Below are 25,514 nucleotides of genomic sequence, written 5' to 3' on the forward strand. Positions count from 1 at the left end.
CCAGAGAAAGAAAACAGCATCGCTCTCTTTTAAAGAGTGATGCCTTTGCCGTTTGAGTAGTACATTTATCTCAACCAAATATGCCTTAGCACGCTTTGTAAATGTCACGGAGTGAATCATTGAGTGAGAAAATAAGGCTTTTGGTCTCTATTGTATTTGTTTATGATTGTCTTGTGAATTGGCCCTTCTGATATGGCAAAGCAGAGAACAATTCTAACTCCATTATGTTTGAAGTTTTTGTGTCCATGAATGTTTGTGACTTTTTTTTTAAAATGCACAATCTTACATGAGTATGATTGTATGAGTAAACAGAGTTTATTACCATTTAAATAATGATGACTGCTCTGTTCATTTTTTCAAAGAGGTAAGAAGAAAAGGTTATCTTTTTTTAAATGGTGTTTATTCCACTATTTTTCTCTGCAGAGTTTTAGAAAATAAACTCTCTGAAAACACGCTTCACACATTTCCTTTACACACATTTCCTTTCCTTTATTTCCTTTTCACACATTTGTCTACTGACAGAGGATATACGTGCAACACAGTAGAATTCTGTCATTTTGTCTTTTTTTTTTTTTTTCTGACAGCATGAAAAAAAAATCAGAATAATGTGCTTCATAATATGGATGGATGGAAAATTTCATAGTTTGCATTTTAAATATTCTAAATTCACACAATTAAATCATATTTTCACACTTACTGTATTGTAAATTTGACAAAATTACAGCTTGATTTAAAAATGATGAACAATAAAATAATTCTGTTCATATTACATCTGTTACGGCACGTTGGCAAGGAGTGCTCACAAAGATGAGGAAAAATACAAGGAGATAGACTTCAATAATAAATGCTCAGGAATCAACAACGTAGGCATTAACGAGAACCAACAGACATGAAGGGAGAACACAGGGCTTATAAGCATGGATGAAACAAAAGGAACTAATGGGATAATTGAAGGAGGACAGGTGAAGGAAATGACTAAGTAAGATAGCTCAGGAAAACTACTGTAGGTCCCAGGACTAAACCAAAAACACAATGAAACATAGGAGATGGACCATATATACAGTATATATATATATATATATATCAATCAACATCTTAAGATATCTTCTTTGAAAACCTTTATAAAAGATAATATAAATAATTAGAAGTATCGAAATGGATCATGATTATAGAAGGGGAATGTACATGTTCATGTTTGTTAATGGTATTTAAAGAGGGTTTATACAGTATACAGCTGAGATTCAGGTGTCCAGCTTTCATGTTTTTGTTTTTATCACTGATATACACATTATTTCAGAATAATTCTGCTATCCAAACTGCAAATGCAGACTTTTCCCTCTAGATAAGCTTTATTAATTAATAATTCATTGAACCTCAATTAAACATTTACTTACAATGCGGAAGCTCTTAAATTCTCACCGATTAAATTTTTAAATTGCAAGTTAAAATTATTTCCGAAACAGTAAGGCAACAAATTAATATCAGTCCCTGTGGTGTTAGGTTAGACGTTTATAGAACTCTCCGGCAACAATTAAAGTCTTTATATATAATGCATTATAAATCATCCATTATTTCTTGTATGCACCTTATAATGCATTGTATGGTCTCATTAATAATTGTAACCACAGTTCTAATACATTATATAATACTTATGTTAGACCTTTAGAATGTATAATGCATTAAATCACACGACAAACAAATAATTTCACATGTAACGAGGAATCGTTACATTATTATAATTTTAACTGGTTACAATTATTTATGAAAAAATATCATGCATTATTACATACATTATGAATACCTTTATAATGCATTATAAATAAAGACTTTGAGTAAACCAACTGGACTTTATAGAACTCTAAACACCAACTGGTTAGAAAGGAACACAATCTAAAGTTTTTATAGTTGACATATTAACTGTAGTAAGTATAGAAATATAAGTTAAAAAATGATGATGATGAGATTCAGGTCAAATTTTAACTGTTATTTTTTTATTTTAATTATTATAATCATGCATAATTATGAAAGGAATAAAAGTCTTATATATATTTTTTTTTTTTTTTTTTTTTTACTGTTTACAATATGTAAAAGTTTGATTTCATTAAGCCAAGTACATTGGTTTTGCACAATATGATTTTTTTTTTTTTTTTTTAAGAACTAGGGAATAAACATTCCTCTGTAGGACTTTCCTACTGTTCCCCATTCCTCTGTTCCCCTATGCTGGAAAACCATTTTTAGTTCTAATAAAATCTTTATTTGTAAGGGTGGCAGGGCTAGGACTCAATTTACCCTCTCTATAACATTATAGCATAGTTCCCACTGCCATCAAAACCATTCCTCCTGAAGCAATGGGCCATATGAAGCCAAGCTTTTAAAAAATGATCACAGGTTCGGAGCTTCAGTCTCATTAATATATACTGATCTGATCCTGCAAAGTGCATTCTCTGCACGCTCATTGTTTCAGATACATGTATTCCCAGGGCCACCGGCTGCTTTATTATTTATAGCTGTGATATCAATGCTGAAGGCAGCAGTGGGTCAGTTCTCTGTGAGTCCAGCCAATGAAAGAGATACATGTCAAAATACAGCTGGGTCTCTGCAATTTCCTGCGGCGCATTGACAAAGCTCTAATTCCACAAAGAATCAAGGGTCACACCAAACTTGCAAAATAACGTTTTATAACCAATCATAATGTGTGTAGACATCTAACATCACACATGCCCATATGAGCTCAGATCATTTGTTTAAAGAGCTAGTCACTAGTATTTATGTTACTTTCAAGAAAGTATTTGCAGTCAATTAACTCATCCTTCATTCATAAATGTCATTTGCAATACAATTAAAGTTGATTGAACATTTCATAGAATTGCATGTTTCCTTCTAGTGTTTGATTTGTCTAAAGCTCTGTAAAGTGAGATCACACAGACATATATAAATCCAAGACATCAAGTGATAAAGGGGCCAAGTTCTGCACCATGCAATTGTGCTTATGAATAATTAACACGTCACATGAATAATTAGAACTATTCGGTTGCATGAACGTATATAGATTTCCACAGCTGTCGCGGTGTCACGGCTGCAGGCAGAAGAAGACGAGGGAGAATCAAAAGCTCCAATGCAAACTTTTACTAACAATATATACAGGTACAGACAGGTTCACACACACTTAATAAGACGGAGATCGGACCAAGACTGACTGAACTAAATGCAAACACAGATGAACACTGATTAACAGAACACAGCTGATACAGATGATGAAGATGATGATGATTAGCTAAACACAGGTGATGTGATGACAGGTAGTCCAATGCAAACAAACTAAACCAACATCCAAGAGTAATCCCTTGTGTCTCTTTCCAAACCGCCCTCCTCCTCAACACAGATCGGAAACTCACACTCACACTATAAGTTAAATGGCTATGAAGATCAGGAAAAAAACTTGCTTAAAAAATCTGTTAAATTAAATCTCAATGCCATACTAAACAAACATATCTAAATGATACTGTATTTTCTCTTATTATTTTTTCCATTATTGTTTTGAATGTAATGGTTTCTAATGCTGTGTGTGCATGACTGTAATGCCCACTTGCTGATAATTAAAAAGCTAAATACAAGTATACAGCATTAATGCAATGAAATGTGGGAAAAATTATGTATTTAATATATATTCTCAGCATGTAATTTTTTAAGAACAATTAAAAAGAGAACAAATAAGGAAATGTACGGAGACCTGCACATGGATAAGCAGTAAAAAAAATAAAAAGTATAAAAAGTATATCGTGGTCACAAATTACCAATTTGTTCCCACAACTTACTAATACATCAGCACATTTTACTAATTCATTGTCTCATTTTAAGTAAATCGTGTGCACGATATAATAAATTGTTGATTTACTAAATTTTGGCCACGTTGTGATCATTTGTTCCACGATTTACTAAAACAAGCGATGTTCGTAGGAACGAATTATTAATTTGTGGCCAGAATATATATATATATATATATATATATATATAAGATATATTATAGAAGATTCCACAATCATTGTAATATTGCTTTGGAATGACACTAGGGTGAGTCAATTATGGCAAAATGTTCATGACTATAATGTCCATTTTATAATGCAATAATGTTTGTCAGTGTAAAAGGAAGTTAGATGTCACTGTCTATGTGGTCATCAAGCATTAAACACGCATAATCTGTGTGGATATTTTGTCAATACACCAACATATGCTTCCAATGAGAGTCTCCTTAAATGATTTATTTTAATGTCAAAAGACACACGAGTCAAGGATGGACTGGGACTCAAAAACAGCCTTATTTCCTAAAAACACACTTATTTCCACACAGACGCAACATACACACAGTGGAAAAATAAGTTATGCTACTGCCAAGAAGTAATTAATGAATTAATATGTCATATCTAGGCTGTATATATATAATCTGCGGCAACAGGTCATCTCAAATTCCAACTTGAACATAATTGTAAACCTTCATACTGTCAGTTAAACTTCATTTGGCAATACAACATGATTGAAAGCTTCCAAAAATTGCTGGGGAAGGACCACATCTGACATCCATCCATTCTGCATTAGCTCTGTGCGCATATACATGAGATTAGAGATGGGGTGTAATTTATAGAGTCATGTGTTAGTAGTGTAATTATACAGATGTGCAATAAAGATGAGGAGTCAGTCTGATCAAACTGACTGCGAAATGAAGCTGTTTTTTCATCCAGTGTATTTCGAATGTCTCTACCTCTAGCAAAGCTCAATGGCCTTATCAAGAGAGAAGCAAGACTTGATGTTAAGAGCATCAAATGGTCATAAGAACAACTCCACAGGTAAATCCTGGCGAAATATATAAATAAATAATAACAACAACACTCTACAACAGCACAGACAGAATACATTAAGGTGTCCTGTATTAAGTCTGCATTCAGACTGACTGACAAATTGATTGTAAAATGGACTGAAGCTCAAATACAGTATATGGAAACAAAACCAGTTAGCAACGTTGACCCTGGACCACAAAACCAGTCACATGGGTCATTTTTTTTAAATTGAGATTTAAACATCATCCAAAAGCTGAATGTATAAGCTTTCCATTGATGTATGGTTTGTTAGGAGAGGACAATATTTGGCCGAGATACAACTATTGAAAATCTGGAATCTGAGAGTGCAAAAAAATCGAAACATTGAGAAAATCTCCTTTAAAGTTGTCCATTTATGTTTGCATTTGTGCTGCATCCACTCACAAAAATAAATGTGTTATATATTTACGGTAGGAAATGTACTAAATATCTTCATAGAACATGATCTTTACTTAATATCCTAATGATTCTTGCCATAAAAGAAAAATCGATCATTTTGACTCATACAATGTATTGTTGGCTGTTGCCACAAATATACCACTTGTGACTGGTTTTGTGATCCAGGGTCACATATATCAAAACTTTACTCATCTGCCACAATAATGCTTATTATTATTATTATCTTCACTTGAGTGCAGCAAATATTGGCAGATTAATTGAATTAATAAATCAGAATGTTATGCAATTCAGTTAAAATTTGTAAGAGTGAGATTTACCACCCTAGTAAATATGTATAAATGTCATGCAATATGACCAAGAAACTACCTAAAGCAGATTGTTCACACAATAACAATATGTTTATTTATTTATTTTTTTTATGATGTTGCTATTGGCACTGTATTGCCTTGTCCCACAGTGGGTTCTGTTATACTTGCTTAAACAGTAAATAAATAAAAATCTCTGAACCTCTCGAAACAGCTGCAGCTTGAAAGGTGTCAAGGAGCTGTGGTGCAGGCACCATATGTTCCTGAAGTCTTCTGGCAACCTCTCTGCTCCCTCCCCATAACCCTCCGCTGTGCCCCTGAGAAGCAGACTGCACCCACACACCTTATATACATCACATACAATATGTGGCCGCGAGGAATCGCTTACAACTGCACATATTCCAGAGCAGAAAGAGCTGCTAGTGCATCATTAGCTGGATTTATTTTGCTTTCAAATTGCTGTCAACTGGCACAGCCTAAACATCACCACTGCCACATGGTTTGGCTGTTAGAAAAAGAAAAAAATATAGACAATATTTTTGAGCTACATTTTTTTTTTTTTTTTTTTTTTTTTTTGGTGTAGTAGGAGAAAGATCAGGAAATATCAGGGAACTGTGAAATATTTCTTGCATCCAAATACGCAAATACTTCCCAAATATATAGGCTAGTATTCAAAAAGCAAGATGTCTGAATACATAGTAATCACTGAATATTAGGCCAATAAAATACTTTAAACTGTCTTTTAACAATACAAGGAGTGATTATGTTTTTGTTTTGTTTTTTAAATGAGTGGGAATAGTCACACGGGATGGATTTATTTACATTCATTTCATGGTAATTGTGTTTATACTGTTCAAAATAAAATAGTAAAAAATAAAAAAAAAGATAGTGACAATAGCTGTGTTTCCATCTAAAGTAACACAATTAAAATGAAACATTTGTGAATAAAACAGCGTTTCCATCCCATGTGTTCAAGAGAACAAAATCGTCACTTCCTAATAAAATTGGCGCAAAATATCTGTAATAAAAATAAAAGTTGCTGCAATCAGGGAAGAAACTGTGGCTCTTTTTTCCCTCTATCATAAATGACTTGCGTCTCAGAGCGGCAGAAAAAAGCAATAAACGCTTATCTAGCATTTGGATGCTGGTGTTTATGATGAATGCACTTGTGTGAAACTCTTTTGGGTAGAGAATTAAACCAAATTATTCTGACAACAGACTTTGGCTGAGGTATTTCAGAATGATCAAACCAACATTTGAGATGCTGTGATGCGATTGGTCCGCTGGTTCGTCCAGTAATCCAATCACATCCACTGTTGAGGCAAAGTCATGTGATTTTTTTTTTTTTTGTGATTTATATGGCAAATGTGTTTCTATCATAGTTTATGTGCATGTCTTCTTATCAGATAAAAAATATATCCGCCTCTGTTGATCGCATACGCAATCTTTAGAATTCATGTGCATCTTTGCGTTTACATCCAGCATTTTTTATGCAATATCCCAAAATATGGCTGCCCCCTAATAGTCGACCAAAATTGTATTAATTGGTTAGTCACAGAAAAAAACAAAACTTGTGTCGAAGTCACGCAGTCTGTAAGGGACAGATAACGGCAGTTCGCCTATAGATAAATGTGCACTATTTTTAGGCGTATATCCAAGTGTGGAAGCTGAAGTATTACAATGTTTACTGCAGGACATGGAGGCTCCGGCACGATCACTTGCATCTTTTCCTGACAACAGCGGAAACAACTTAAAATGATCCATCATTTTTGGTCATACAGAAAAGAGTAATACATCATTCGAAGCTGTAAAACCGTACTTTTAATTTGTGCACACTCACGATAACAACAAAATGTTGTGCCTTTGTAAAATAAAGAAAACCAACAAGATGTGCTTTCACAGAAATTAATTGAAACTCAGCGTATGCTACTTGCCTCACAGACATGAGAAATATATCTATAGAAAGCTTAAAATGTCTATTTTTATTTCGAACCAGTTCGAATGGAAAACAAATACTCTCTGATTATGTTTTTTCTTTCTAAAGGCGCGTTCACTGTACTGTGGAGATGCCGAGTCAGCATCGTCAACTGACACAGAAAACAATACTTTATTATTAAATAACTAAAATGTCTCCTTGCTATTTTTTCCCAACACATTAAAAAACAAAGCATCATGGTAACACATGACACTAAAATAATCCAATAAACATTAACTTAATAACAGAAAATGCTACATTAAACACCTTAATACATTACTGATAGCAAAAATGAGAAGAAACTAAATTATTCATATAAAACAATCATATGTGATGCGTCACACAATGAATTTTACCATTAATTATACAGTTATCCATCGTTTTAATTTGCAATAACCATTTATTTGAAAATATTCTACTGTAAAATTACATCTAATGTGATGTTAAACCATTTACAGTTTTTATTATAGAATTTGTAGATATTCTCCTGTACAAATTACAAACTTTTTACGCCATTTGTTAAGATTTTATTTTATGATGTACAGCGGTTAGCTCTATTTGCTGTGCTAAGTGCTACCAAACTCTTTTACTTGTACAAAAACCTTTCATTTGAAATCTCATCACTACTAATTTGCATAGCAATTAACAACAATTGGTTATTGCTATGCTGTGCTAACCTGAGAAAGGCACATGATGAGAAAGTTGGATGTTTTCATTTTAGATGATTATTAGTTATCTTTGTAGCAGGAAGTTATAGAGAGCTGTTTTTGCAGCTAATTGGTTTTGCCGTAGGGGTGTGGCACCGCGCCAGAAGATCCACACTTCTGAATACAGAGCATGCTTTTGAAAGAGACGCTAATGAGAAATAAATCACTTGACATCACACGAGGAGAGAACGCATTTCGCTCAAAGGGGAGCGTGAAAATCGTCACTCTGTATTTTCAGCCCTTTGAAATTGATAACACGATTATTTCATAATTGATAATGCCAGTTGTGAGAGATGTTAAAAGATGCATTAGCTTGAATTAAAATCCCTTTGAATGTCAAAGACGATGAGAACAACGGCACGACTTCATTTCACGCTGCAGTCGACACCTCTGCTGTAGGTGACAGAGACAAACAACAATCCACACTACTGGGACAAGTAATCCTTATAAACATTCCCATAAAAGCCTGCGAGGAAAAAGCTGTAAATTTGGGTGTAGGCAGCTTGAGTTCTTTAGTGTTTCGCAGACAGCAACAACAGGCTGACACAAACTGTAATTGATTTGTCTGGAGAAGTTTTGGCAACTCAACAAACATCAAAACTCAAGATCAAACCATCATACTATAACAAAATTGAAAATCTCTCACTTGGGCATTCTTCTGTTTTTTTGGGGTTTTTTTTTGTGGGGAATCCGTGTAACAGCTTTGTCCAACTGAATCAATCAGTGGCACGGGGTCTGGTGTGGAAGCAGTGATGGACTGTCAGACATCAGCGATCACTGGAGTGGCACTCAAATCCTGGAGCTTGTTTGCCATCACTGTCGCATGACTGACATCTCAACAGGGCACGTGCTACGTTCAGATGGCCAGCTGTGGAGCAAAGCAGGCGAAAAATTGCAACTTTCAGATGAGACACATGCTAGATGGCAGTAGAATACAGAGGAGTTGATTTCTCGGCCATACGTGCCTGTTTATGTGAGAGACTGCTCAAGCCTTTGTTGTAACAGGCCTGCCATGTTTGTGACTGACAGTGTCAATAATTGCTGTGAGAGGGTGTTGAGCTACATGGATTGTGTGTGTGTGAGTTTATGTTTACAGACACCAGCAGCACTTTGTCATTGTTATTTGCTCTAAATCATTGCTTTTTTAACAGACCTTGTAATGATCAGCATGGACATGTAAATACAACTTCTGAAAAAAAACCAAGCATGACAAGGAGACTAACACGTGTGCTTTAGTGCTTGACGGAAATGCACTTGCTTGCCTGTTGCATACAGCTCTAATGAATAAGATACTACAAATCACACTTTGACAAGTAATCCTCGTTAAGCTTTTATTTAAATCAGTAACGCTCATTTATTAATCAGTGTTGTCTGCTTAAAGTGTACTGTTTAACCATGATGCTAAAGCTTCTTTTGGACAGCAATTACTGGTGCAGTCAATTGCTGGTGCAGGACCCCCAAAATTACATCATTTCAAAATGATGTGGAAATATGTGTAAAAAATGACAGCGCTGATTGGACAGTGGCACGGCAACAATGCGCAAAGACCCAACCTCTTACATTTTATATCCTATATATATATGTATTTATATATATATATATATATATATATATATATATATATATATATATATATATATATATAGTGTGTAAATTCTTTTTTTTTTTCTAATTTCAACTTCATTGTTCATGTTATACAAGATTAGACAAGATTTTAAAATAAGTTCATAATGAGGCTCTCATTCGATTTAATATGACTTGTGCAGCCAATGATTGATTATTACAAACAAAATTTAAGGCAGCAACTGAAAGCAACTTAAACATGTCTATTCAATGCCTATGTTCACACATACCACAGGTATATGAGTGTATCTGTCCAAACAACTGCAGATCATACAATTAAATATTTAGATTTTGGCTAATTTATAATTTTAGCTAAGAACATTGTAGAAAAGGCGAAAAAACAACATTATTTTCATTGTATGCGAGAACGGTTTTCTGTACACAATGCCATTATAACTGATATGTATTCTTTATCTTTGTTATCACACTGGAAGTCAAGGAACCAAGGCACTGATATTGCTTAGTTGACAAGCGCACAGTTGTGACTACGGCACCTGATGGAGACAAATGAGCATCATGAGTGTTGCTGAAAAGCTGCAGAAACATGCTCAGCAGGAGACACTGGCGAGAAATGCTACAGGCAGAAGGGCACGACCCCAACGTGTCAAGGTTTTGTAGTAAAAACAGTAAAATTGGTATTTACAGAATATCTGACACAGTAGCTGTAAAGCCTGTCTATGAAAATGTTCATGTTAAATATGTGTAAATTGTGTAACACAAGTGGCATAAACTGTAATTTGATAGTTTCCAAACTATTTTTAAAACATTCTTACCACCCCTTCCGCCCTGCCATCGTTCACCTAAAAGTCAAGTCAAAAGTTCAAATGTTGGACATCTCAAACTAACAGCACAATGTTTTGCACCACAGTATTTATACTTTTCAGAAAGCTACATATGAAAATCTAACATAAAGACTGTTTAAATCAACAAAAACACTTCCTTCTTTCTTAATACAAGTTCTCGGTCTTAAACTGTTTTGAAGATTGCTAAGAGTTGCATTAGGCTTGTTAAAGTTCTAGAAAGCTTGTTTCTCTGAAAATGAGAAGGTCAGTGTGGCTTTGCATTTCGTCGCTGTCAGTTTGTTTCTCCAAAAGTGCTACATTTCAAGAAATGGAAAATACATTTTATTTTTTAAACAATTTAAACACTGCATTGTCAAAGTTGATAGACACTTTACAATAAGGTTTTATTTGTTAACACATGAACTAATGATAAACAATACATATACAGGATTTATTCATCTTAGGTAATGTTAATTTCTACATTTACTAATGTATTATTAAAATCAAAAGTTGTATCTGTTAACATTAGTTAATCCACTGTGAACTAACATGAACAAACAATGAACAATAAGATTTTTTATTACATCAACGAAGGTTAATGGATGCTGTAAATATATAATGTTCATTGTCAGTTCATGTTAGCTAATGCATTAACTAATGCATCTGATTTTTCTCTCCTTTGGCAAATGCGAGACTGATGCTAGACTAAGACACACTTCTTCGCTCCTCAATACATATAACATTAGCCCATATACAGTACGTAAAGTGTTTCTTGAGCAAAGGAAACACTGTGCTTATTCAAAGAACCAGTTCTTTATTTACCGTTGCATTACAAACTAGCTAGCAGATATAACTGCATGCGGCTCTTCATTCACGATAGAGGTGGGTGGAGTTATGAGGTTTGACCGACAGTTTGAGGAGCCAATGGAGTTACGAGGTTTAGTCACAAGCTCTTTTTAATACTTTACATTGATTAAACCCACAGACAGACACAAAGGGTAACCAACACTAATGGCGAAAAAAATAAATCACTTAATAATAACAAAAAAATAGACGAAATATGGAGATACGAGGTTTCTGCTGACAGCGGTGACATAGCAGCATTTATGACGTTATGACTTTAAGATCACTATAAGAAAAATACAGTATATGCATGGTTGAATCATTCACAATAAGTTTAGTAACATGCATTATAAAAATAGGGTCAATTTTGATTTTATGCCAGTTTTACACTTTGGAACATAACTCATCCCACATTGTTTGTACTACAGACATGGATGACACATTAATTGTGTGATTTACTGAGGAGAGTGTACTACTTTAATAAGCAAGTGCACTTATTTCACTTGGTAAATAAAACAAAAACAAGCACCATTTTGAAAGCACCACTTTTCTTAGGTCAAACTACTGTCCTTGTGGCTTAGTTATAACTTTAAAGCAATGAAAACAACATGAAAAGTGAAATTGACTAAGTCCCAGTCTTATTCATCAGTGTTTCTAAAGGAGGGGGAAATGCATTCACAATCTCAACTAAACGTGATAACGTTCTCCAACTCTGAAATTACTTTTACAGACAAAACCAAGATTAAACAGGAAAAATACTATCCAATACCATAATAGCCTAACATGTCTCACCCCCTCCAGATCCAATCAAATTCAAAAGGATAAGATCAACTAAATGCGTTATTCCCCAATGAATAGTGTTTCAATCTAAAACACCACATTATGCCAGTTAAATGTGTATTTGTTGTCTTTAATAGTCCTTCACAAGTAGCCTAGTTCTAGTAGCAACTGCAAATTACACTCTTGTCAGATCAATACATTTATATGACTGTAATTGGATTCGTTTCAGCTTTTCTTTCTTGATTAACAGTGCAGCTCTCCAACCCACAAGACACACCCTGTGACTGAAATGTGGGTCACTATGACAGTAAACCGAAAAGCTCAGCTATGTTTTTTAGACATATTGATCTTCTGGATTGTCTGTTCAGCTTTAGACAGAGAAGATTGATCATTTCAGTCCTGAAATATAGAAATAGTATGAAATTACTGTAGAGCCTCAATAGTATTATACTGCAGAATCTTGAAAAAGAAAAAAAGCATTTCATGGCTTTCATGCATTTGGAATATTTATATGCCACAGGGGGGTTTGGCGCTTTGTTGGAAAGAGTCGAGTTACTGGTTGTGTTCCCAGGCAGGGTGTCTGGAGATTTCTGAAGCTGTGCACGCCAATATTTCTGCCCTCCTCCGCCTGTCAGCAATGTAACCCTGAATGGTGCACATAACCCAAATTGTTCTACCGAAATACATTCAGATCAGCTTGTTCTTAAGGAGCTCTGGGCCCACTCTGGAGACTTTCAGACAGCTGTTTTAACAGCGGTGTTCCGGATTCCTCAAAAGTTACACCCACCTGATCATACGGTATGAAGAGTTAATCAGTGCGCCCACTTACTCAACTGAGCTAACCTCAAACTTGGAGGACGATGACAGACCCCGTTCTCCAGAGAGCCGGTTTGCTTTGCAGAGGCTCAGTATGCGGAACAGAGCATCTCTGTGTTTTTCAGAGCAAACAACACCCAGAGGCTCTTGACATGAAAATAAATGGAGATGTTTCTGTCTGTGTCCTTGAGCAGAGAATCATCTTACTGCTCCCTATACGCAACCCTCACGCCACTCCATTGACCCTTCACCACATCCACACCAGCAGGATCTCTTTCCTAATGCCCGCAAAGTAAAATACTTTAATAAGCAATTAGAATGAATTTTACCTGGCAGATGATACAACAGGTAATGTTTTGAAAGCACCACTTGTCATGAAGTCAACAAATGAATGATTACTTCACTTTTAAAGCCATTAAAACAACATGAATGTGAAATTAAGTGTGTCATAATAAGTGCACGTGATTCTTAAAGCTGAAACTTCACCGATTTTCAACCCGCTTTGTATTCTTACAATGACGGTAGTAAATGTAAATGAACAATGTCTGCTCATTATCCGTGTTACCTGGACCGAGAAATTCACATTTATTTGTCAAGCAAAACGGCGGACTTTTGAACAGTTTTAAGGCTAAGTTTATCACTGGAAACTGTCTACTCTTTAAACAGCATTATGGTAAAAATGGAATACTACGGCAACAGTTTTCTTACCTGTACACGACAGTGTTTTGCTTTTGGGGGAGGACTTATAGAAAAGCAGTTTCTGTCAGTTTTTCCCCTCCTTTTGGCCTAAAACATTGTGTTTGTGGTCAACCAATTTGAAATGTTAACTACAAACACAGAGGTTTATCAGATTTCTTGCAGCCTTTAGCCACTGACTACAACGCACTGGATCCTTCACTGGAAACTGAAAGTAACTCACTCCCGCTAAACGTTTTGAATACTCTTTGAATACTCTTGTCGACATCATAATAACTAAAAGTTTGCTAAGAACTATTTCCTAATCAAGCAAAGCAGTATTTGACTCTGATCAAACCTATCCAATAGGAGCAGACTGGTGGGAATGGCCTTGGACGGCAACATGCCCAGTGCATTATGGGTGTTGAAGTTTTGAAGCAAAAGGGAAGACAACAGACTTTTTTCTCTGTTCTCTGGACTGGAAGAGGTCTTCGTGGACAAGGCTATCCCAGAATGCACTGCGACAATTCGGACCAAATGCGGACAAAGTTAGATAAATGTTTATGGTTTAAATATTTATGAAACCTTTGTGAAATCTAAGTGGCTCTACCGGGACACCTGCCAACCTAAGAAAAACCATTGGCCACCTCAGCTTTTGGAATCCCAGTATATAAAATATAAATGTTAGCAGTTTTTCCCGGTCACTTTTCAGCAGCAGAACTTCAATATGGTGACTTAAGACTGCATACCACACATTAATGATAATAAAACGGTTCTATAGGTTGTCCTCATGGGCAGCACGCAGTGTTGTCCAATTCACTCCATTTATTTTGACCTTTGTTGAGTACAGTAAGCGTTTTCTTGTGAACAGATTAAGGGCCCTATCTTGCACCCAGCGCAATTGACTTTGTACACCGACGCATGTATCATTCCTATTTTGCACCCGCGCAAAGCACGCTTTTCCCTCCACAGAAGCACGTCGCTAAACTAGGGAATGAACTTGCGCTCCACGGGGCGGTTCAGAGCAAAGAGGAGGCGTGTTCCGGCGCAAATGTTCCCTCATGCTATTTTGCAGGTTTAGAAAACAATTCCGCCACTGACCGAAAAAAACTAGTTTAAAGTCAGTGCGCATGTTATTCATATGATATTTTAAGGGCGCATGCTTGGCCATAATCAATGTAGCGTGTGCACAACGCGCATACACGTTGATTCTCTCATTTACACACAGCAGTTTTCATTTTTGCAAATCATACATTATTACGATAGATAGATAGATAGATAGATAGATAGATAGATAGATAGATAGATAGATAGATAGATAGATAGATAGATAGATAGATAGATAGATAGATAGATAAACAGTTTATTATAAAAGCATACATCTAGCTTACACATTTACCCAAATTATCATACGCCTTTTAACCGAAGTTAATTTGGGTGGGTTTCTCCATCCTCAACATCCCTGACGAGAACGTCGGTCTCCTCGGCTGTGAACCGCTCCTGGCGTGCGTCTGGCAAATCCGCCGTTATAGTAGGAATCCGCAATAGAACAAGCGCGCCTGCTCTTAAAGGGAATGTGAGATGTCGCTCTGATTGGTTTATTTCACGTTACGCCCAAACCACACCTATGAATAAGTTAATTGCGCTTTGCGCTTGACACTTGCGTTTCAGATCGTTAAAATAGGGCCCTATATGTTTTGTATTAATAACATTACCATAATTAAGTGAAAGATTTTTTTTTAGATGTTGTTTTTTTTGCATCTAAACTTTTTTTTGCGCACTAAAACCTGTGATTTTATATATCATCCAAGTAAATATTAATAAAACAACTTGTTTTCTCTACTCTAGTAATGCTAGATCTAGTACTACAAGCTCAAAGACATTTAGAATTGGTTTAATAGATATTATCTTGGTGCCCTGGATATTGATATTTTGCATATTCATGGACACAATGTGTGTCAGGCCACTGAGGCCATAAATCCACTAGAACACCTCAAAGTCTTCATTCTCACCCCCTTGTTAAAATACTTTTAGTAAAAATAAAACTAGTTGCAATTAAAATGTAGGTTATGTATTAAACTTTTTTTTTTACTATATGTGTGTGTGCTATGTATTTTTATTCTTAAAGGCCATTCACACCAAGAACTATAACAATAACTATTATCATCCACATTACGCACAAAACGTTCTGTTTATTATAAGTATGCACTGCAGAGTATGTCAGTTGCAGTTTTAAATGCTCGAGCTTTTTAAAGTCAGGAGGATTCTCATTGGCTATCAATGTTTTTATTATTCATTACTGGAAAAAAAAAAAACGCTGTGAAAGTCATTCTAGCGATATCGTTCCTGTGTCATTATCGTTATTGTTGTGGTGTGGACTTATGATTATAAAGCAGTTATAGTGATTATAAAATACTTTATCATTATATTTATTGTCCTTGGTTCGAACGTCCCTTTATTATAATCACATGTTGTTAGCTTAACAACATGCTAATGTAAAACTTATGTAAATAATCAAAAGTTCAGTTTCGTATACACTTCTTGTGAGTTATAGCCTATACTGAGTGTTGCAATTCAGTCTCTAAATTAGGTTCCATTCCAGTTATGATCCTGCCTTAAAATGACAGCAATGCAGCACACAAGGTTTTGGAATGGCGCTTATGTGTGTGTGTATGTAGTTAGCTATGTTTCCCTCTCAGAGTGTCTCATCCGTGGAGTCTCATATCTCTCTCTCTCTCTCTCTCTCTCTCTCTCTCTCTCTCTCTCTCTCTCTCTCTCTCTCTCTCTCTCTCTCTCTCTCTCTCTCTCTCTCTCTCTCTCTCTCTCTCACACACACACACACACACCAGGATGCCGACAGATAAGCCTTGGATCCTTTCTAAATTACAACCTCACAGAGCCAACGTCCCCAGCTGAGCCTGAATGTTATCACCCCGCCACTCTACACGTAGCTCTCCATTTTCGGTCCGTAGAGCGAAACTGTTTTAACAATTTCCTAAGGGACTACAGCTCCCCCTCCTTTAATCCTTCAGAACGTGAGTCCGGAGAAAGGCAGTTACCCAACACATCTGATGTCTTTACTACACATAGTTCTGCTCCGATACAGATCTAAATATGGATGTTAAATGTAACTGGATCCAACTGCCCAAGGCTTGATAATAAAACCACATATGAAACTCTGGCCTCCTGTCCAAACATTCTGTGTGATCGTTTATATGCTGTAAACCCCTGGTGTTATTGCAGCACACTGGTTTCTCTGGACATTATGAACTTAAGCATGAGTATCCAAGGATCCTTCAGGGAATATAACACGGGAATAGGGCTTCCTATAAACACACGCTAAGGTCGGCAGCTATACAGAGTGTAAGTAGGTATGTAAAAGCATGTCTTTTTGATATTTACTCCAGAACACACATATTACCCGGGCCAGCAGTTTATTTCAGCAAAATAAGCATATTTTATTATCAGATGATGTTGTCAGATGATATAACTAATTTTAAGCGTTATTGAAACGTTATCTGGACAAACTGTTTCAGAGTGTGAGAGTTTTCAGTCTTGCCTGTGATGTTGCAAAAATGTCCGGTTACACTTTATTTTAAGGTGACATAGTTACATAGTACTTTCTCAAATAATTACTGAGTGATATTAATTAATTACATGTACTTACTATAGAGTAAGTACTATATTACTGTTAGGGTTTTGTTTAAGGTTATTTACTTGTAATTATGCATAATTTACTGTTATTAATAGGGTCACCTCAAAAAAAAGTGTTACCAAATGTTTGCCTACTGACTTGCCTTAAAGCACACGCTGCACTTTTTCAAAACCTCAAGCCCTATATATATATATATATATATATATATATATATATATATATATATATATATATATATATATATATATATATGATGTCCTAAAACTGAAAAGTTTTTCCTTTACGTTATAGATAACAACGATGTCAAAATGATCCACGAAAACGACTAAAAACGCTGTATTCTGCTCCCAGGCCAGTAGTTGGCAATGTGACATTGTAAAGATGCACTACGCAGCTATAGACTGAACACATTATACACATGTGCATGATGTCAATTTTTTCACAAATTTACATTTTTGTAGTTTACATGGAGATGAAGTGTAAAATCCAACAGTGATTCTAACTAACACTTTTTAGTTAACTTTACTTAATGTCTTAACTTAATTGTAAAAATCTAGTAATCTGCACTATTCACATACTATGTTTTGTTTACTAAGAAAACCCAAGTTAAGATTAATTGATTGGTTTGAGTGTGGTTATTGAGGCGGGGACAATCTAAATGGACTTTTCACTCATTTCCTCCACTTCTGCAGTTAATTTTCTCTGTTTGCATTCACTCATTTCCCAAAGTCATCTTGAATGTTGAAATTTTAATACAACTGAAAAATTTGAGAGAACATCGCACAAGCTGACTTCATAAATTGATGTTGATTTTCCTAAAATTAATGATCTTTTATAATTTTTTTGCTAACACTTATGTCCTAAACACCTTGTGAAACTTTTAATTGGGTTTATATCCCTCTATATTTGTGACAATCTTGCAATTAATCATACTTGAATCACACAGACTTCAACATTCAGCCTGCAAAACACAACAATGGAAACAATTATATTTTATTTAAAGTAAATTATCAAGTACTGTACACTCTACAGTTATTTTTTTAGTTACTAGAACTCTTAAGAGAACTATACTAACTAAGCATTTGTCAGTGCCACATACTATTCCTATTTCACTTTACTTGTTTTTTAAGGCAATCGGTTTGCATGCTTTTTTTAAGTAAGTCCAACTAATTGGATTTTACAGTGCAGTTGACTTAGCTTGAAAAAATAAAATAAAAACCTGTTGCCTTAAAATTATTTAGTAAATAAACCATGCCTAATTGAAAAAAAAAAAAAATCTTTTTTTTTTTCAAGTACGCATGAAGTTTATTTACTTAATTTTATTTAAAAAAATTAAGTTAAATCAACTGATCACTTTTTACAGTATATTGTTTTCAAAAACTTGCACTTTCATTCCCCGTTTTTAAAAGCTTGTGTCACGAAAACACTGGCATCATGTAAATGAATGGCTAAAACACATGAAAAGTTTCCTGTTTTTAGTTGAAAGTGGTGTTGTGTAAACCGCCCCTAAAACTCAAACTATAAAAATTACAAAAACACAAATGAATAAAACATTAACTAAAATTAAAATGAAAACAGAATAAATCAAATCTAATTCAAAATGCTAACAAAAACTATAACCTTACATCAATGACAATAACACTGAACCTATGTATGAAACGTGCACATTCAGTGTTTCAAGCTGTGCAGTTTTTCAAAGAGTTGTGTGCTATAATTAATCAGACCACACATAACACCTTAGCAACCACATCACAATGTAATAAAAACACTTTTTTTCTGAAAATGTAAACATATTGTGCATGCATTGCATATTGTTTCCTACACTATTCTCCCAACACCAATTTTAACACTGAGAAACTATTAATAATATTTGCACTAAACAATGCAATATAGTACAATCTTAGCATTATTTATGCAAATAGCATGTGCCTGAGGACCCATTTATAAGGTGTGGGAATATAGAAATGTTATGAACCTGTCAATGCCATTCCTGAACGTGAGCACACAGGCCTCATCTCTGATGTTGGGTGGGAGTAATGATGTTCTTATATTTCACGGTGAGATGAGAACTGCACCCCCGAGTCCCTGGAGGGGTCTCTAATTCAGAGTGTGGCTTCAGGCCGCGGCCTAGCTCCTTTCCATTCACTGTCCCTGAGGTGCCATTGCTCCAGTTACTCTCTGCCTTTATCAGAAATCAGCTCTTAAAAGCCATTCCTTCATCATCACTTTTATCACCACATCTGACCCGAGATCAGTTCATTTTCCCCAAAGGAAAGTGATCACAATCTTTTTAATAGACAGAAAAAAAAATGGCTTATGCTGAGGGCCACCACACTGGATCCAATATAGCATCAGGATCTAGATCAAAGGTATGCATATGCCATACTTACTCATATCAGACCTCAAGATATTACAATTCTCATTAGCTGTGTTTCCATCCAAAGTTACGAATTTAACTTGTGTGCAAAATTGAAATATATAGCATTAAACATTTGCGAATAAAGAAGCGTTTCCATCCCATGTGTTCAAGAGAACAAAAACCGTCAATTCCCGGGAAATTGGCGCAAAATATCTGTAATAAAAATGGAAGTTGCTGCAATCGGGGAAGAAACTGTGGCTCTTTTTTTCCCTCTATCATAAATGACTTGCGTCTCAGAGCGGCAGAAGAAAAGTAATAAACGCTTCTCTAGCGTTTGGATGCAGGTGTTTATGATGAATGCACTTGTGTGAAACTCTTTTGGGAGAGTATTAAACCAAATCATTCTGATGACAGACTTTGGCTCAGGTATTTCAGAATGATCAAACCAACATTTGAGATGCTGTGATGCGATTGGTCCCCTGGTTAGTTCAGTTATCCAATCACATCCACTGAGGCAAAGTTAAATTTTTTGTTGAGCATCAAGGGATTTATTCGGTAAATGTCTTTCCATTGTAGTTTATCGGATACAAAATGTATGCAGAGTTATAGAATTTATCTTGGCGGATTTTTTTTAATGCGATATCCCTAAGTGCATATATAAAAATAGGTGGATGGAAACAAAGCTATTTTCAGTTTCCACACTTAAAAATGTTTAGCAAGAATATTGTGGATGATTGAATATAAGTTATGTTGGGCATAAGAATAATAGGCTAGACTTCTGCTTGCATTTATTATGCAATGAAAGCCGTGTAAGCGGATGTTTTTGTTCTGTGTAATTAAGGAATGTTTGGGAGCATTTCAAACGCCAATCAATGAGTCCATTAAGTTGTTTACTGCTGATTTTCAAGAAAACAAGTACACACTCTTGCACAGGCTTACAAAACATACACGTCCATATAAATATGGTATTATCTATTTTCACAATACTTTTTTTTCCCCACAATAGCCATGCACACATAAATATACCTAGACTTTCCCAAACGCACTGCCTTTTCTTCTGTCACAATGGCTGTAAAAATGATTGCATCTCCCTCACTATCTGACCTTGTACACTGTAGAACACAGGAAATATTATCAGCTCTGATGGTCATGATCTCTGGCCACCCAAGGAGGAAATACTGCCCCTGACACATTAGTTTTATAATAACAACATGCTAGAAGATGACAGATACTTACAGAATTGACAAAGCAGTTTTGGATTGCCCCTAAACAACAGTATTTTTTTTCTCTCTATTCAGAATTCTATATATATAAATGGGTTGTTTTTTTTCAGTATATAAATGTTTTTGTTTTTTTTCAGTATATATGTGTGTGTGTGTGTGTGTGTATCTTCAGTATATTCAATATATACACATGTATATATATTTTGTATTTTTTTTTTTTTTTGTATTTTATATTTCCTTATACCTCAATTAAATTCAGAATAAAACGAATATATATATATATATATATATATATATATATATATATATATATATATATATATATATATATATAGTCATGCCATATTCGTTTTATTCTGAATTTAATTGAGGTATAAGAAAAAAGGTATATATTTTTTTCTTATACCTCAATTAAATTCAAAATAAAATGAATATGGCATGACCAGTAATTCCCTCTTGGGAGGCCAGATATCATGACCATCAGAGCTGATATTCTTGAATTTCTTACAATTTCAAATTAGTAAGTTCATCTTCCTGTTTAAAATAAACTTTCTGTCGGGTGTGGCCAATCTTTAAATTCTTAAATTTGCCCAACAACACCCTGATTTTACAATTACTTCCAATCAACTTAAACACAAAGACAAATTGGCAAACCTAGGGTTGCCTTTTCTTGAGTTTCTAAATAATTGCCACTTATCATACAAGCTTAAGTCAAGTCAAGTCAAGTCACCTTTAATTATGTAGCGCTTTATACAAATTCAAATCAGCTTTACGTCGAAATAATGCATTTCGGCTGTTGTTCAGCTGAAGTCAGTTCAGTGTTGATTTAGTTCCGTTGTACATACTGTATCATCATTTAATAAATTAGTTAATTTTGTATATAAAGCAGTTCGGCAAAAGATGATGTCATCGTCCAGCTCAGTTCAGATCTCAAACAACAACGTCTGTACAGTGAGAGCAATAATCAAGTCAGATCAAGTCTTCAGATAACCTACACATAGACGCTTGCCAACCCAACAACAACAAACAATTAACAAATAGGAGTCCTGCAAAGATATCATTTGCGTAATGCTCGATCCAGACTGATGCATTTATATGCAGAGTCCAGGGTGCTTCAAAGAGGGCTCTGTAAATTGGGTCCAGTGGGTGAGAGGCTTTAACTGTAAGTTCATTAGGGAAATTTCCCTAATCCCCTGTGGACTAAGGCACTGTAAGTATTTTACTGCCAGTCACAGAGATTAGCCTGGCAACACTTCTGGTCTGCCGTCCCTCTGATTGAGTGGACGTCAGTTAAGAACCCAGAGGTCTCTGCAGCATTTTTATAGTAGACTTTAGTTGAATCTTAGTCTGGAGGGCCCTTTCAGAGTTTGCATAATCTCTGTCTTATGAGAATTCAAGTATAATTGCCCGACAGACAGAGATTACACCGTCTTAGTTTGGTTAATGTCAGCTCCTTAAGATGAGCAGTACACCAAGGAGCAGATGAATTGAAATTTTCAATCAGACACAGTGACCTCATACACATGTCCTCACATATTATTGAACTGCTGAAATGCAAACCAACATTCAATACGCCCTTTGGATCCCTTTCTATAAAACAACTGCAAAATTATAATTTGCATATTGAGAAGACAAATGAGGCTGGGTAGTTCAGAGCACACTGGCATACAAATGATGGTGGCATAATGGGAAATTTGTGTCAACTCTCTTACGCTGACACCAGCTGAGGGGGGACAACAAGTACACGAGCCCTGCTATGCTCGGGCAGCCCGTGAAAAGATGGCAAACCATCTGTCCAGCCCACTGGAATGGTAAAAGAGACTTTTAAGTGGCTAAGTCTAAGCTAAGAAGGTGGATGTAAGGTTAATCATAGGCCAATTGGGAGTAATTGTCTGAGAGGTGGAGTGGCTTTAAAAGTCGACCATTGGTTTGAACTGTCATCACTTTCCTGACCCTATGGCTTCCATGTGATGGAATAGTAAGGCATTAATTTGGGGTGTTGTGCATCATTGCACTTATATTAGGGGTCAAATAACAATTGTAATAATGTATTAATGAATTGTAGAATTATAGATGCAGCACACTGATTAAGGGCTCTAAAGGCTTGATTTGCTGTTTTATTTCACTAACCGTGACAATTGCAACCTTTGTCCTCAGTTATATTTGGAAAAGCTGTGAAAAGGTACACAAAAGGGAGGGGACTTATTAGAGCTGCAGTGCACGTGAGCCCTAATCAAATTGCCTTTGTGCTTGAAGCTTGTTCGTCTAATGAATGTGTTCCTCAGACATTGACACGCTGCATGAGCAGGCCCTCAAGGTGAATGCTCTTTGTGCCCTTTCAATCATCATTGACGTCTGCCAGAGAGTCTCATTAAGGTCCCATAAAGAACTGCTCAATCAAGAGGCATCTTTGCAATCTTTTGGTAGCTATCAGTGCAATGCAAATGGAAGTAAAACTAGACCCGGGTGCTGTCCGTGGTGCTGAAATTCACAGCTCCTGTCCAGTCCCTCTGTTCCCATGTGCACTTGTGTGGTGTTTCGCAAAGACTATAATTATCTGTGCCAGTGTGAACTCGGGTGGTATTATGCCACTTGATGGCCACCCTGTGCATGTGAATTATATGTTTTGCAAGGTTATATTAGCATTGTTCAATAGAAGTATGTAGCCATTAGAAACTCATCCACCACTCCCATGAACACAGGTAAGTATAAACGATCATGTATGCACTGTATACGCAGAGCTTGCATAAGCTTGCTATATACACAACACGATACGAATTTGGATATTGCTCTGAAATAACACAAGGAAAAAACAGAAATTACTGATAAGCCATCAAATGTTACCTCTAGAACAACATTAATCAGATCAAATATTCATGCCAACTGAATTACAGGAGAACATACATTGAACCGTATACTAGGTCGTAACGAAATCATATAGAAGTAATGGAATGGTGAGTAATTTCAGCTGAGAATTATGTTGGGAAGCAAACTGGGATCCCTGAATTGTCGGCTGATTCGTAAACGGGACCAGTAATGGACACGTTGCATATTATTAGAACCTTCAACTTTCCTTATCACAATTATCTACAAATCTCTGAAAGTGCACGAATCCCTTCTTCAGGATTGGTGGTGATTTATTGTTAAAGCGGGCACGTCGAAGGCAGAGTTCTAACTGTAACTAATTGAACGCGTTAACCGATATAAAAAATAAAATAAAAAAACACTAAAAGCCGTGTCGATGTCTTATTAGTGGTGTTTTTAAAATCCTTTCACAAATGACAGGTGCTCGATAAGCAGCGTGACAAGCCCAGCACTTACCTTAATCATTGGGAACGTATCCATTCGTTTTGATTGCACTAAATTCTAAACGGATGCGCTTAAAGCCTCTGCTGTTTCAACACATCTTCTCTTCCTGTTTCATGTAAAAGAAAAGCAGAGAAACGAAGGAAGGTGCATTCTTGTGCACACCGACCTGAGCTGATATCCGAGTCCTACCACACCATTCATGTGTAGTTTCCACCAAGTTGCGCTGAAAACGGCCACACGCACTTCTAGATCAGACCATTATCCCCAGATCTCTCGTTAAATTGTTATTCCTCTCCGAACGCCACCCGTTTATTCCCGTGTTTCAGTTGCTGTCTGTTTCTTCATTGTTTTGTATAGTGAATCCAGTAAAGCGCCGGCAATCCCGTTCGCAAACTAAAGAGATATCCAGATAAACCCCGAGGAAAGAGCCCAGTTTGAGAAAGAATGGGTCGCAAGAAGCGCAGGTCAGTTGAAGCATGTAGCGAACGTGTGTAGACGGCGATCATGAGCTCTCCAGAGCCGTGCAAATCTGTAGATGGCACAAACGAGTTAGAACGGACATGGTGCGTTGCAGGGACAACTCCGAGAAGCTTATCAGGATAACAGTAATGCACAGACGGGCGTATGGCGCATTCCAAGGCGTCCGGATTTACGCATTATATGTGCGTTCACTGAAGCTTCTTTATTAGTCTTTGCGGGGAATGCTCTATCTGGGTTGACTGCGCTTAGACGCAGGATGTCCGATTGTCTCGGATCAACTTGAACTGGGAGTATACGGATTATCTGTACACTTAACCTAGATGATTAGCCTTTGAGAGTTTGCGCAGATTTGTTACACTTAACTTACTGACAATACATAGAACGCATGCCATATTTCCAAAAAAAATATAGCTCATACGTTAAAGTCCACATGAAATCATAATTGAAGTTTTTTTTTTTTTTTTTTTTTTTTTTTTTTGGCTTTTAGTATGAATATGTTAGTCTTACTATTATAGTGTTCTCCAAAACAATGGGGGGAAAATCCGCATTTAGAAGAATTAAGCATTCAAAACATACAGTCTCTCACTTCAGCCAATATGGATCAATGATTTTGATGACATCACTCTGCACTTCAGCTTCTCATCGGATTTTCTGTCCTATCAAATGCTCTCTAGAATCTAAAGCGTCCTGCCCACGACATTATAAATAGACA

The 25,514-nt window shown here is 35.9% G+C and overlaps 1 protein-coding gene across 1 annotated transcript in view; it reads right to left on the reverse strand.

The window, feature by feature from the left end:
• LOC307147641 (leucine-rich repeat and fibronectin type-III domain-containing protein 2) overlaps positions 1–25,183 on the reverse strand; it is a 116,951-nt gene extending 91,768 nt beyond the window's left edge. Inside the window, exon 1 of the mRNA XM_079852538.1 lies at positions 24,335–25,183. The gene's annotated coding sequence lies outside the window, so the exon portion shown is untranslated. The remainder of the gene's footprint in view (positions 1–24,334) is intronic.
• Between the last annotated feature and the right edge of the window lie 331 nt (positions 25,184–25,514).

The sequence above is a fragment of the Squalius cephalus genome, assembly GCF_949319135.1.
Source record: "Squalius cephalus genome assembly, chromosome: 20".
In the NCBI taxonomy this organism is placed as follows: Eukaryota; Metazoa; Chordata; class Actinopteri; order Cypriniformes; family Leuciscidae; genus Squalius; species Squalius cephalus.